Source organism: Lagopus muta, chromosome 3 (genome assembly GCF_023343835.1).
Source record: "Lagopus muta isolate bLagMut1 chromosome 3, bLagMut1 primary, whole genome shotgun sequence".
Classification (NCBI taxonomy): Eukaryota; Metazoa; Chordata; class Aves; order Galliformes; family Phasianidae; genus Lagopus; species Lagopus muta.
Window position 1 is genome coordinate 8,432,088 of NC_064435.1, and position 12,581 is coordinate 8,444,668.

General features: G+C 42.7%; 1 protein-coding gene across 4 annotated transcripts in view; it reads left to right on the top strand.

The window, feature by feature from the left end:
• Positions 1-12,059: 12,059 nt before the first annotated feature.
• Positions 12,060-12,581, top strand: part of DNAAF11 (dynein axonemal assembly factor 11) — a 348,016-nt gene continuing 347,494 nt past the window's right edge. For 3 of the 4 annotated variants that reach the window (XR_007376059.1, XM_048940323.1, XM_048940326.1), the window contains exon 1: positions 12,062-12,251. The gene's annotated coding sequence lies outside the window, so the exon portion shown is untranslated. Of the gene's footprint in view, positions 12,252-12,581 lie in introns of all 4 variants that reach the window. The other variant, XM_048940329.1, reaches the window with a different exon arrangement.

The following is a 12,581-nucleotide window of genomic DNA, read 5'->3' on the forward strand; positions in this document are numbered from 1 at the left end:
ACTTAGAAAAAAAATAAGTAAGTGTTCCTCCCCCCATTCTCTCTTCACAATCAAACTGCTTATAAGGAATTAATTTCTAAAAACTCCAGTTTAAAATGTTTGGTTACAATCAAGAGGTGTGATTAAATACAATCGCCACTTAGTAACTATCCAAGACTAAGAGGATAACTCTCCACAGTTAGGGAGATGCTATTTGCTCAAATAGATTCATCCCTCCCATGTTCTCCAAATACAGTAACCTTCTTTTGATCCTGTTACGGCCGTGCCTCCGACACCTCTCTTGCTGTCTACTCTATCTCAAAACTCACTCTCCAAGATCCATTAACTTTCCAGTTCAGTGTGCTTTTTAACAATCTGATTTCAAAAGCATGTGACATTATTTTCCTCAGAACAGCAAAATTAATTTTTTTTCCTCTAAAATGTTTTTATTTTACAAAGAAAGTTCATGAACAAACTGCTCATTTTGTCCAATCAACCTGGCACACTTACACATTTAGCTGTGATTATCCTCTCTGTGAAACATTACCCCTTTTCACTGATGTAAGTTAGGCTTCAAAAAACCCTTCCCTGACCATCTATTTTCAGGAATGCTGAACAAAACATTCCTAATGTGCCCATCAACAGCATCCTCAGTGCTTTAACTGCTTACAGAACCTAAGAAGCCTTCATCATTACTATGGCAATTTATCACTTCACGAAGAATTTTTCTTGTTGAAGGTAAGCTTCGTACAGAAACATTAAGTGATTTCAATAAGAAACCAGTAGTTGAGTGGCTAAAAATTCTACAAACTCTTTCATAAAGCCTTCCCTTCTAAGTCTAATGAACTTATCCTTCAACTTCATAATTTCACCTTAATAATCCTCAACAAAAAAATTTCAAGACAAAAGATTTCAGAGGGAGATTCTGGCTTCAGTTTCACAACAAAAGAATTTCAATGACACAGCCTCAGGCATGGCCTCCATAACCATCCAATCAGTGACCCACAAATACTGTATTTTTAAAAATCCAGGAAATACCCACCTCCTCCTATCCAAAGATGGCTTTCCTTTATAGGCTTAGATTACCACAGCGATAATCATAAGGTTACCCTGTAACCACCAACAAACTGAAAGCCCTTTAAAGCTGATGAAGTAACAGGACTGAAAACACTACAAAGAAATGTCAATTATCACTAGCTGTGCACCAACCTGTTAGGCCGTTTCTGTGGGCTGGGAAGGAGTGTCTTGGGTTGTCTCGGTCCTGTTGAAGACAAAGTTAAAAAAAAAAAAAAAAGAGGTAAGATATCTGAGAGAGTAAAATAGGAAAAGATTCAGAAAGTGTCACGTTTCATCCATTTCTAATTCCAGAGGAAATTTCAAGTGTTTTGGTCTTGTTTTTCATCAGTGCACAGTAGAAATGCGAACACATCCCTGCCTTTAAGGAGACTTGAAAGCCATAGAAGCAAGACTATCAAGCCTGTTTCATTACAGTGAGGGCGGTGAGACAATGAAATAAGGTTGCCCAGAGCACACCAGTGGTTGGTGCCACATCCCTGGAGCCTTTCGAGGCGAGGCTGGATTAGGACTTAGGCAACTTGATCTAGCTGTGCATCTCCCTGTTCATCGCAGGGGAGCTGGACAAGATGGCCTTTAAAGGTCCCATCCAACTCTAAGGACGATTACTATTATTTCAAGGACAGATGGGTCACCCTTGATTTTTAATTCTCTTCTTTATTCCCCTAACTTAAAAATCAGAAAGTTCTCAGATAGAAAGAATAGTACATTGAAGGAAAACTGGTAATATAAACTCTACATGACATATCAAAAGAAGCACCAGGAGTACAAAGCAGAAGAAATTCTGGAGCCTCACTGTAGCAGCCAGCAATAGTGCTGCAAATGCAATATAGCAAAGCAAATGAAAAAACATCAGCAAGTGAGCCTTAGCATAGAAATATAACGTGCACAGGACACGTGCATCTGACAAGACCAGAATTTACTTGCAGAATGAAGGCACAGTATTAAACGGAATGACGGGTAACTAGATATCTATTTCACTTCTGTGCAAGAAATAAACTCTTCAAAGAAACCATGCACATAACCTACTTTCCAAAGGAGCTTGGTAGGGCACAACAGTTTTCCTCTGTCGGAGCTCATAACGCTTTTGATTATCTTCAGCACCACCATCTTCTTTACCCTCAATTTCTTCTGATGACGCTACTGCACCACAATGTGACATTAAATTGTTAGGTATAGTTGCAAACAGTCCTAAAACCAGCATGCGCTACACAGGTGCCTGTAGCTTTTACTGTTACCATCACCTACATGATACAGCAGACCTGGAAAATCTTAAGACAAATTCATGCAACACATATTTCAGAAATTCCTAATCCAAAACAAGCATACAATATAGACATTGTTCAGTCCTCTCAGAAACCGTGAGGTGACTTGTCATCATACTGTTTAATCACAAAAGTCTGTCACCTTGCTTAGCTAAAATGCTGCTCCTATGAAAACAGCTAGTTCAGAAAGTTGTTACTTGTTATTTCCATCAAGTGTTTCCTGACAAAAAGTTTTAATAATCTACAGTGGTAAGAATAAACAATCTAGCTCCCAAGTTCCAGCTGTGCCCAGGCCCAGTCATCATTCATCTCAAATCCTTCCCTTGGTTTCCTCCCTGCCACTGCACATCCCTGATCTTCTCTGAGCTTCTGATAGTTAGTGGCAAAGCTTTGCTTGGGTTCTGTCTCCACTCTTTTTCATTTAGAAAGTTCCCACAGGGATCATCTAACTTACTGCCTTCGTCACCATTTTCCTCTTAAAAACTTCAAGTTTTCCCAGCACTTCCAAGTTAACGTGGTCCTTTGTGACTTAACCTCATTCATCTCATTTCACACTGAGTAAGCTCCTTATTACAGGCCCCAAAGCAGCTTCCATAGACTACCTGCTAAAGTACAAAAACAGATAACACCAAGTTCTGCCCAGCTGATCTTCGCACTTGGGAGGAGATTCTCATACGCCTCTGGCAGCCTACTTTACTTCCCAAAATTTCTTTCCATGCTGCTCAAAACCATGAAAAGGAGGCTTTTGGCTAGGACATAGTAAAGAAAAATTGAAAACAGAACTAACCTTCAAGCTCTTGTTGATTGTCAGGTACATCACCTCCAATTTCCTTCTTTTCACAGGAATACATATCAAGGTTTTCCTAATGAAAAGCAACAAGAAACATCAGTCACAAAAGTGCAGAAAAACGCATGTCTGCTGCCTACACAATAACATTATCAGAGGACAATATACACACAAAAATACATTAACACACAGGGAGAGTGAACAGGATCATGATTATGACATCTACAATTTGTAACAAAAATTTCTGTACTATGCCAGGGCGCACTTGAGGAGGTTAAACACTTACCTGGATACACAACTGTGTGTATTAGCCAATAACCCAACAGCGTGGCAGAATCAAGGAAAAAGAAACACCTTTCTAGCAATACTAGGAAATAAAACCAAAACCACCACAACCAACACCAAAATAGCTCAGAGGCAGGTGAGAGATGTTACACCAGGTACTGCGGACACCTGTGTTGACGTTCTGCGCTCCTAGGCAACCTGCGCCTTGAGGAGGGGGATTGGAACTCTGACCTCCGGGGGTCCTTTCTAACCTCTACCACTCTGTAACTTGAGGGAAATAAAAAGGAATTCAGATCTAAACAAAAATCCAAAGGCAGATTTTAAACATCTTAATAGTCTATGTGCCTACAGTTCAAACGCACAGCAGACATTTGTAATCTAATAGAGAAAAACTAAGAGGAAATGCGGCATACAACTTTGACAGTGTTGAATTTAAAGGGCATCGAGATCCTGAGAAGAAACACAGAAACCATCCATTGCCTTTTGTTAAATTTGCCAACTATAAGTGTTCTTGAACACGATGAGAAAGAAGATTAAGGAACGAAGCAAAAACAGCTAAATTACACAAATGGGATGGAAAGCACCAGGTAATCTTTGTGAATTCAGTTCTCAACCAGAACTTTTAATAAGACTTGGAGTAAAAACTCAAGCCCTGAAACAAGTATTTGTTTGACTGGATCTTGTTTCAAATGGATTTTTAACTCCATTCCAAAACCGTAAGCCAGTTCAGAAACTGTATTATAAGACGTGAGGTAACACTAAGCTGTTAAAGTACATCTTCTGCAGAAGGTATTTCTTCCACTCTTCAAGGATGTCTGTAGTACCATATCAAAAGTTCTGATTAGAGAGCTAAAATGCACAATATTGCATTGCAGAAAATGTATCATCCTTAACCAGTAATGAATTCTTTGGAAGAAACTTATTTCAGCTACATTAAAATTACTACTGAATTACTTGCCTATGCAAAATATTCAACTTATGCAAAAATGATAAAATAAGTGAGTATTTACTTCAGCATTGCTGAACACCCCAAAGTCTTCCAAGCCCTTTTTATGGCGTCAACGCATCTTCTCCATGTCATCCATCTTTTGCAACACTGCTTCTGCAGTACTAAGACGAAAAGTTGACGTGTAAGAATGGAGATAGGCAAGTACCCAAAAAAACTAAAATGGAACACAGCTTCAGTACAACATTTTAATATGGCATGCACAAGGCAGAAGTCACGGACACCAAGCTGAGTTCTTAAATATTAAGAAAAAAAATAGTATCAAATGTTTATTTTTATTTATTTATTTTACACAGATTGAAGCACAAGTATTTGAGGATGTGCCAACATGCACTGTTTGCAGATTTTCCCTCTTGCTGAGCACAATTTCAAAAATGTATATGAATGCAGGAGGAAAGTAAGAATTCTGAAGATCATAGCAGGACCATGATAAAGAAATTCTGATAGCATTACAACCACACAGAGCAGCTTGAGTACTGTTAAAAACTACCAGTCATCTTGGCTTAACTGACACGAGCTGCTTATTCCTCCTGCAACCATAATCTATGTTTCTTGTTCTTCCATAATTATATGTGCAGCAGGAAAAATAATCCCTGCTGCTGTCACATTGTGCGAATCTTTTAGATAACAGCACCAACTTGAGCTCCAGAACGAGATAAACGCCACAGCTAAAAATGCAGAGTTGCTACATTATTTCACTTTGGCTGTATCAAACTTCTCTTAGTATCTTACCTGAGAGTTAAGTATAAAAGTTTGCTAGAAATGAAGACATCTGATACTAAGAAAACTATTGAAAACAGTATGTTAAATCTAAGGAAAATTGCAATGTAAAGCTACCATTTTTGGTCAGAAGACAACACAGAAAAGCACGGAACCCACATGCAAAAGGCACTAAGAGCATGAAGATTCCTCATCCCATACCACTCTCTGTTGTCAAGAGAAAGACAAAGTCCATAGGCAGTACTGTGTCATAGCATGAAAGCCTGCTAATAAGGCTCATTTAGTAGGTCAGCAAGGAAAGAACACTTACTTTGTTATAAGTGCATCAAAGAGAAAAGACTGATTTGTAGCAGCGTAACGGCTTCGTCGGACCTCCAAATCCCCATTTTCTTCATGGATTTGTTTGACAGCTTTTGCATCAGCTCTCATTTTCGGTGTCCTTGTGACTGAAATGCAGTAAATATGTGAAATATTTTGAGACAGTAAAGATGCGATTCCCTTCTTTCATCATTGTTCTTCTAAAATGTAAAAGCAAGCAAACAGAAAACCTGAAGTGGATTTTTTTCTTTAAATACAGAAGTTTTTGTCATGAGCACAGCACTCTGCTTAGTGCTTGTTTGGAACACGAAGTCTACTTAAAAGGATGACCTGTACAAAAACTTCATTACTGAAACTTCCAGTAGAGAAAACTACAAATATTTCTCCAAAGTGTTTTGCTCCATCCATCTAAAATGTATCTAAGTATCTGACAGCATTAAAAAAAATTGTTAAAAAAAAAAAAGGCAAGCCTTTTCTTAGGATGCAAGTGTTTCATGACCCTGTGTAAGCATGGATCATTTTTGCTTTCTACATCATGACACAACAGCTTAAGAACTGTTATGTAATAATATAAATAAGAACTACTTCAAGATATACATCCAAATGCTGGAAAACTCCAGCTCCTGCTTTCTTTGAAAGCCTGCCTAGCATTTAACATAGTACATCCTTTTCACAAGTTTGTTACTTGCACTGCCATTGAAATATTGACCAGAGGACACTGGGAAGGTAACAGCTACACCACAGTCTTAGTATGATGACAGCTACGCCTTGATCTTAGTTTCATAGTTAGCATTGACAAGTGTGGACCTGCTAAATAACATGCTTCTACAATCAGCACATGAACAACAGCATGTGAAATGCTCCATTTCAGGCACTTGCTCTGCTTTAGCCAATAGCTGGTAGGACACTGCACAGATCTAACAGATTTTGCCAGGTGTCAGAAAGTGATCTCTCTGCACCAAGTGCTGCTTTCTTCAGCTCTGCAGTTTGGTTCTAAGTCAAACCCATGAACGTCAGTGAAACCTTCCAACCATCAGTGGATTTGTGCATCTCCTGACCAAACCGCTCTTTAAATTAGATATATTGTAATACTGTAGTAGTCCCACCTATTTGCCAGAACAATTGTCCATTATTTTGTGTCCTCCAGACTACAGAAACCCCATGCAAAAGAGAAACCTGAGGTAAGGATCAGATTCCTCAATGCTTAAGAACTAGCTGGAATTCGTGCTGCATTCTATTAATTCCTTGAAAGCCCAGGAAGAATATCTTCCTATTTACATAAAGCCCATAGGAAATTCATTGTCTTTGAAACATTAATTTTGGCTGATGAGTTTCAAAAGTTCTGGGGCCAAGTGAAATAGACAAAGTGAACAATTCAAATAAGAATCCTAGTGAATTACAACTGCTTACCTTCCTTATATTCTTCTTTTTTCAGGTCAGATTTTGTCTTTGTCAATTGCCTACCTTAAGAGAGAATAAAGTAGGGAGAAAAAAGTTACCGTATCAGCCCCATTAAGAATTGGGAACTTCACCACCTTTATAATCCAGTATACAAAGAAAAGCCTTTAATCTACATGCAGGATTCAGATCCCAAATCTGTCATGTAACATATGCTCACAGTTCTATACAAACATACACTTCCTAACGTGCTGCAATGCTATAATGGGATAGAAAGTACAGCAATAATATCAGGATGGCAAATTCTTTGGCTACAGCAAATGAGAACAAGCCCCAACGCAGCAACTGTGGACACAAACATGAAGGAAATAAAGCTGCTTACCTCTGGAAAGCCTCGGGTACAAAGGGGTCTCCAGTGAGATATCCTTGCCTCCACTGCCAACCCTTCAATGAGGTCTGGGAAGGGGTGGATCCTGGTTCCACCCCTTCTGGTCACTCAGCTACACTGCACACAGCTGAGTCCCCCTGGGTTGGCCCTACCTTCCCATCAGGAGCTCAATCACTGGTTCAGGCTGTGACTTAGCATTTCCACTACACGTGCTCCTCTTGAAATCTCAAAATATGAACTATATCTCATGAACCAAAGCGGAAGAGAGACCTCCAAAAAGCTGGGAAAGGATGCATGGTTTTTGGACAAGCAGAAGACTTTCCTTCTGCCTCAAAGTACTGATAGTGATATTAACATACCCAGAGAGCTCTACAGATTCTTACCTGTAGACTTATCATTACAAGACTCACTAGGTGTGCTTGCCCTCTTGTTTTTCACTATACGCTGAACACAGATTAAGTGCATATAAATACAGTACCTTCCAAAGTGTCTCATATTTACATTTTCACTCAGTATTTCCATACCTGTCTCAAAGCTGGAATCTGAATGCACAGTGATGTTTTTTCTTATTGGTCTTAAACAGCGTCCATGGAAACATTCCATTTTGCCAGAGGAAAATCTCTATGAAAAGAAGGAAATAAGAATACGTTTATTGGAATCATATTTATTCATCTGAGAAAGAAACTCTACCTCATTTACACAAGTTAATTCTTTAACCCTCTGTCTTGACAGTGGGGTGACCAATGGCAGGTAGACACTGAGCCCAATAAAAAAATTCAGAAAATGAGTAGCTTTCACAGTTAAAGCTCTCCTCTGTCCATCAACTTCTTGTGGATAACGTAAGGTTAATATCTGCAGTAGAAAAAACAACATTCCAGCAAAGCCTTTTACAAAAACATACTATTTGACAAAAAAAAAACAACCAACAAACAACCCACATTTTCAATTTCAAAATTGGTTCTGAGAAACAGTCTAGCTTATGAAACACTGTATATCCTAAAATTAAAACCTATTTACATTTTTTTCTCCTATCTCTGCTCCACTTATGACTGCACTGCAACTCAGATTTCCCAAAGGGCTTCCCTCATCCACAGAAAAGCAAAGGGAGCCAAAAAAACCAATTTGACACAGTAACCTCTTCCACGTTTATGCGTCTGAAAAGTCTCACACACCTTGCCAAGTACTTCCATTATGAGCTCTGTCCACCCACCGAAAAATAAGAACAACGCTCTCAAAGCTTAGAAGCCTTTTTATTGCCATGGACCTTCACACTGCTACCCCAGCAAGGATGATTGCCACGTTGATGCTGTGATGACCCTGAAAAGGGGCTCATCCTGTTTACAACATAGAGGTTCACTAAGAGTACGCCAAGCTACGTTTCACACAAAGAAAGGAAGAAAACAGGTAAGATTCTTCTGCTTCTCCACACCAACTTCACTATGAGCTATTTCAGTTAGCATTTGATCAAGACAATGACAGGACAGTGGTCACTGGCTGAGAGCAGCATGGGGCTCACGGGATGCCAATAACCACAGCCTGTCCTACCTTCTCATTTAGCTCTAGTCCCCAGAGTGAAGAGTCCAAGAGGGATCCGGCCCAACCCCTGCTCAAGCAGAGATATCCAGAGCAGGGTGCCAACAACCATGGTGGCTGATCTCCAAGGAGAGACCACAACCTCTCGGCCAGTGCTCAGGTACCCACACAGCACATAAGTACTGACTGGTGGTCAAGGGGAGCCTCCTATGTCTCACGGGCCTCTTGTCCCGGCATTGGACACCAATGGAAGATCCTTGCTTTGTTTTTACTGCACTGTCCATCCAGATATTTATATATGTTGATAAGATACCCCTGAGTCTCCTCCTGGCTGAGCAGGCCCAGCTCTCAATCTCTCCTCACAGCAGAGGTGCTCCAGGCCCATCACCTTGGTGGTCCTCCAGTGAACTACCTCCTGCTATTTCTTGTACTTGAGGACCCAAAAAAGGACTCCAGGTGTTCAGTGCATACTCTTCATGCATACATATACAAGTGCTAACAGTGACAAAAGGGGACATCTATCGTTAAGGCCCATGCAGCTTCAGTGGCAGCAAGTGGAGCCTGGAGCACACCCACACTGCACATGGGTGCGTACCTCAGCACACGCCAGCACCAACTACCATTCTGCATAGTTGGCAAGCAGGAGAAGAGTTTTGAAACAAGGTACTGCAGCAGCCACAACTGTGGACCAGATAATAGACACCAGGGTGTTTACACCAACTGCTGTGCTGGGGGACAGCTGCTGGAGACCAGAGATCTGGGCCTGCTACCAGAACCCTGGGTGTGTGTCAACTGGGAGAGCAGGTCAATTCAGGGTCAGTCACTGGCTTGCCTGGGGCCAGAGGCATGGTGCACCCACATCTGTGCAGAGGGGTCTGAGTACCAGCAGCTGGGCCAAGGCTGGGCACCTTTGGGCTTCACATCCAGCTGCTTGGGAGACCTGGGAGAAGCTACAGATGTATGTAGTGTACAAGAACAAATGCTGCAAGGATCTGTGTCACATGTGGGCTCACCCCTTTGCTCAAAAATGGGTTTTCACCCTGATCAGCCAGAGGGAAAAGAAGCATGCTGCACGGACCGTTTACAATCCTCCGAGTGCTGCGGTCTCTCTGCTGTTGCACGGCCAGTTTCATGTGTTCATACAATGTGTATTTACACCTAACAGGAATATGTGTTTGGCTTCAATTCTGGGCAAACAGTGCTGCAGCACCCTTGTCTTTGCAGGGCAACTGCGTTCCACCACCCCAAACATACAGCACTTTCACAGGAGAATCAAAGTTTTAAGTACATGGAGTTATTGCTAAATAACATCGCTTGTGAAATCTCACTTCCAAAGACACAAAGTTTACTTAAGCTTAAGTATGCCAGTTGTAACTGCTACATCGAGTATTTCTACATCGACCTAAAAGTAAACCTTACTCAGGAGAAAACTTAAAGGTTTCCAGCACCAGTTAAAAGATGACTGCAGCAATATGCCACACAAATCTCTGGGCTGAATTCCAAATTCAAATAAGAACAAACGCTTAAAGAATGCCAATATTGATCATTAGGAAAAAGACAATGTAATGAGTTGGGAAATCTTTCTGCACATACTTTTGCTTTAAAAAAAAAAAAAAAAAAAGACTTGTCTGTAACAACCTCAGTGGCAAACAGTTGTCCTATCCTTGATAAACTGTGCGGCCCTTCTGTCTTCATTTTTTCCTCAATTCAGAAGGATGCTGACAAAACAGTAACAATGTACACTGCTAACTCTGACCATCCCCCCCCTCCCAGGACAGCACTGCAGTTCAATGCGGGACAGAAGCATGAGGTTAACTCCAGCAAGCTGCCAAAAGAGCAGAATTAGCTCGTATCAGTTGCAAAAAGCTGAAAAAACACATCTGAGGAGTAAAGTAAGTAGAAAGAAGCAGATAAACCAGAACAAGGAGGAAACTGGATGAAGGAATTTTGAAAGTTACTTTCCTCGTTCCATAGGAAGTGATCAACAACAACTGTTTCTCAAAAGTTAGCTGTATGACTCAAAGGAACCGACTGCACGCTGCAGTGCCCTTGGAGCACACAGGTGTGTTTAGGCTGCTCACAAGGCTGGGAGCTCTGGTGCTGAGCACCCATGCAGATGACTCATAAAGAGTCTACAAAAGGGCAAGTTTTCACCTTGTCTAGACAAAAAGCAAACTGTGGAGCACATAGACCTCAAGTACTGCTCACAGTACAGTGATCTTGCTCAGCCAGGGGAGTTTTACTAACATTGTAAACCTGTGGATATATAGCTTCCAGAGGAACACTAAACACTCATGGCCTCCCATGGGACTCCTTGGGCCTGAGAACTTCAGAGAAGATCAACCCAGCAGATTTCAGTTTACCTTAGACTTTCTGCTATACGCTCCTTAACCTGTATAAAGAAAGTAAACTGAATAACTTGGAGATAAATGGCTTGGTGATAGAACTGCAACAGCTGCTACCAAGACTTTGCACATTGAGCAGCTAGGAAAATGACATCAGGACTTCATCTTGGTTCCAACTGCATGTTCAACCCTACCCTTTAGGGCACTCCTACAGGTCTCTGCAATCCAAGTGCTCCAGCCAACCCTCAGGGGTCCTTCGAAGAAAGAATGACTCTAAGCCTTGAGGCAAATTTCTGCTGAGAAGGAGAAAAAGAAAAAAAAGAAAAAACCCACCACAAAACAAAGAAAAACATTACAACTGGTTCCATAATAATGACCTAACATTCACTGCAGTGATTCCGTTCACACTGAACTTCCCCATTGCCATTCCCATACTGACAACGTGCCAGATGTTTTCTTCTTCTGCCTCACTTTACATGTGAGGGAGGGCAATACAACGGGCAGCCCAAGACCATGGAGGCTTCCACACACCTCCGGGGACGGGGCATCCACAACCTCTCCGGGCAGCCTGTTCCAGCACCTCACCACTCTCATAGTAAAGAACTACCCCGACATCCAACCTAAATCTTCCCTCCCTCTTCCTAGCTCTACAGTCTGGAGAAGACAAATGGGTCCCGACGCCTAAAGGAGTTCTGAGACCACACAGCACCTTCACGGCAGCTCCACATCACCTCAGTGTTCACCAAACTCTGCTTTTCACGCTCTTGCCATCAGAACAGCGAGCGCTCTCTCTACAACCCTGACCACAACTACTCCAAAGAAAAGACATCTCTAAAATCTTTCTCGGAGCACTTTTTAAGTTTTAAAAAAAAAAAAAAAAAAAAAGGCTCGCACGGGACAGGCAGGAAGCAGAGCGGGCAAGGCGGAGGCAGAGCTCGTAACACGCCTTCTCGGCCCGCTCCCCCGCACCTCCGCTCGCAAAAGGAACACGAGCTCCAGCGCCGACACCGCCGCGCCGTGCTCCGCACCGCACCGCTCCCGCTCCCGCCCCTCCTCCCAACCCCGGCGCTGCGCACCACTCACAGCCGATCTCCCCCTCCTCTCCATCCCTTCGGAGCCGGCGGCGGACGAAGAGCTCTGCAAGCGAATCCAGGTGCGGCGGGAGCCGAGCGCGGTGGGCTGCAGGGAGATGACTTCCGCTGCTCCCCAAGACCACCATGGCGGCGGGATCCCTTCGCGGCGACGGCGTCCTGACACCTTACCCACCCCCTCCCGCCCGAGAACGGCCTCGCCGCCGGCACGCTGCCGCTCCGCTCCCCGCGTTTTCGGAGGCTCGCTGGGTTCGCTCTGCCCGCGGCCTCTTTTTTCCTCCGGCCGCGAGTCCCAGCCCGCCTAGCGGAAGGACACACGCGTCGCGCTGCGTCCATTCGAGTTTCGGCGCGGAAACGCCGCCGCGCGCCACTCAGGCGCCACGGGATTGGCT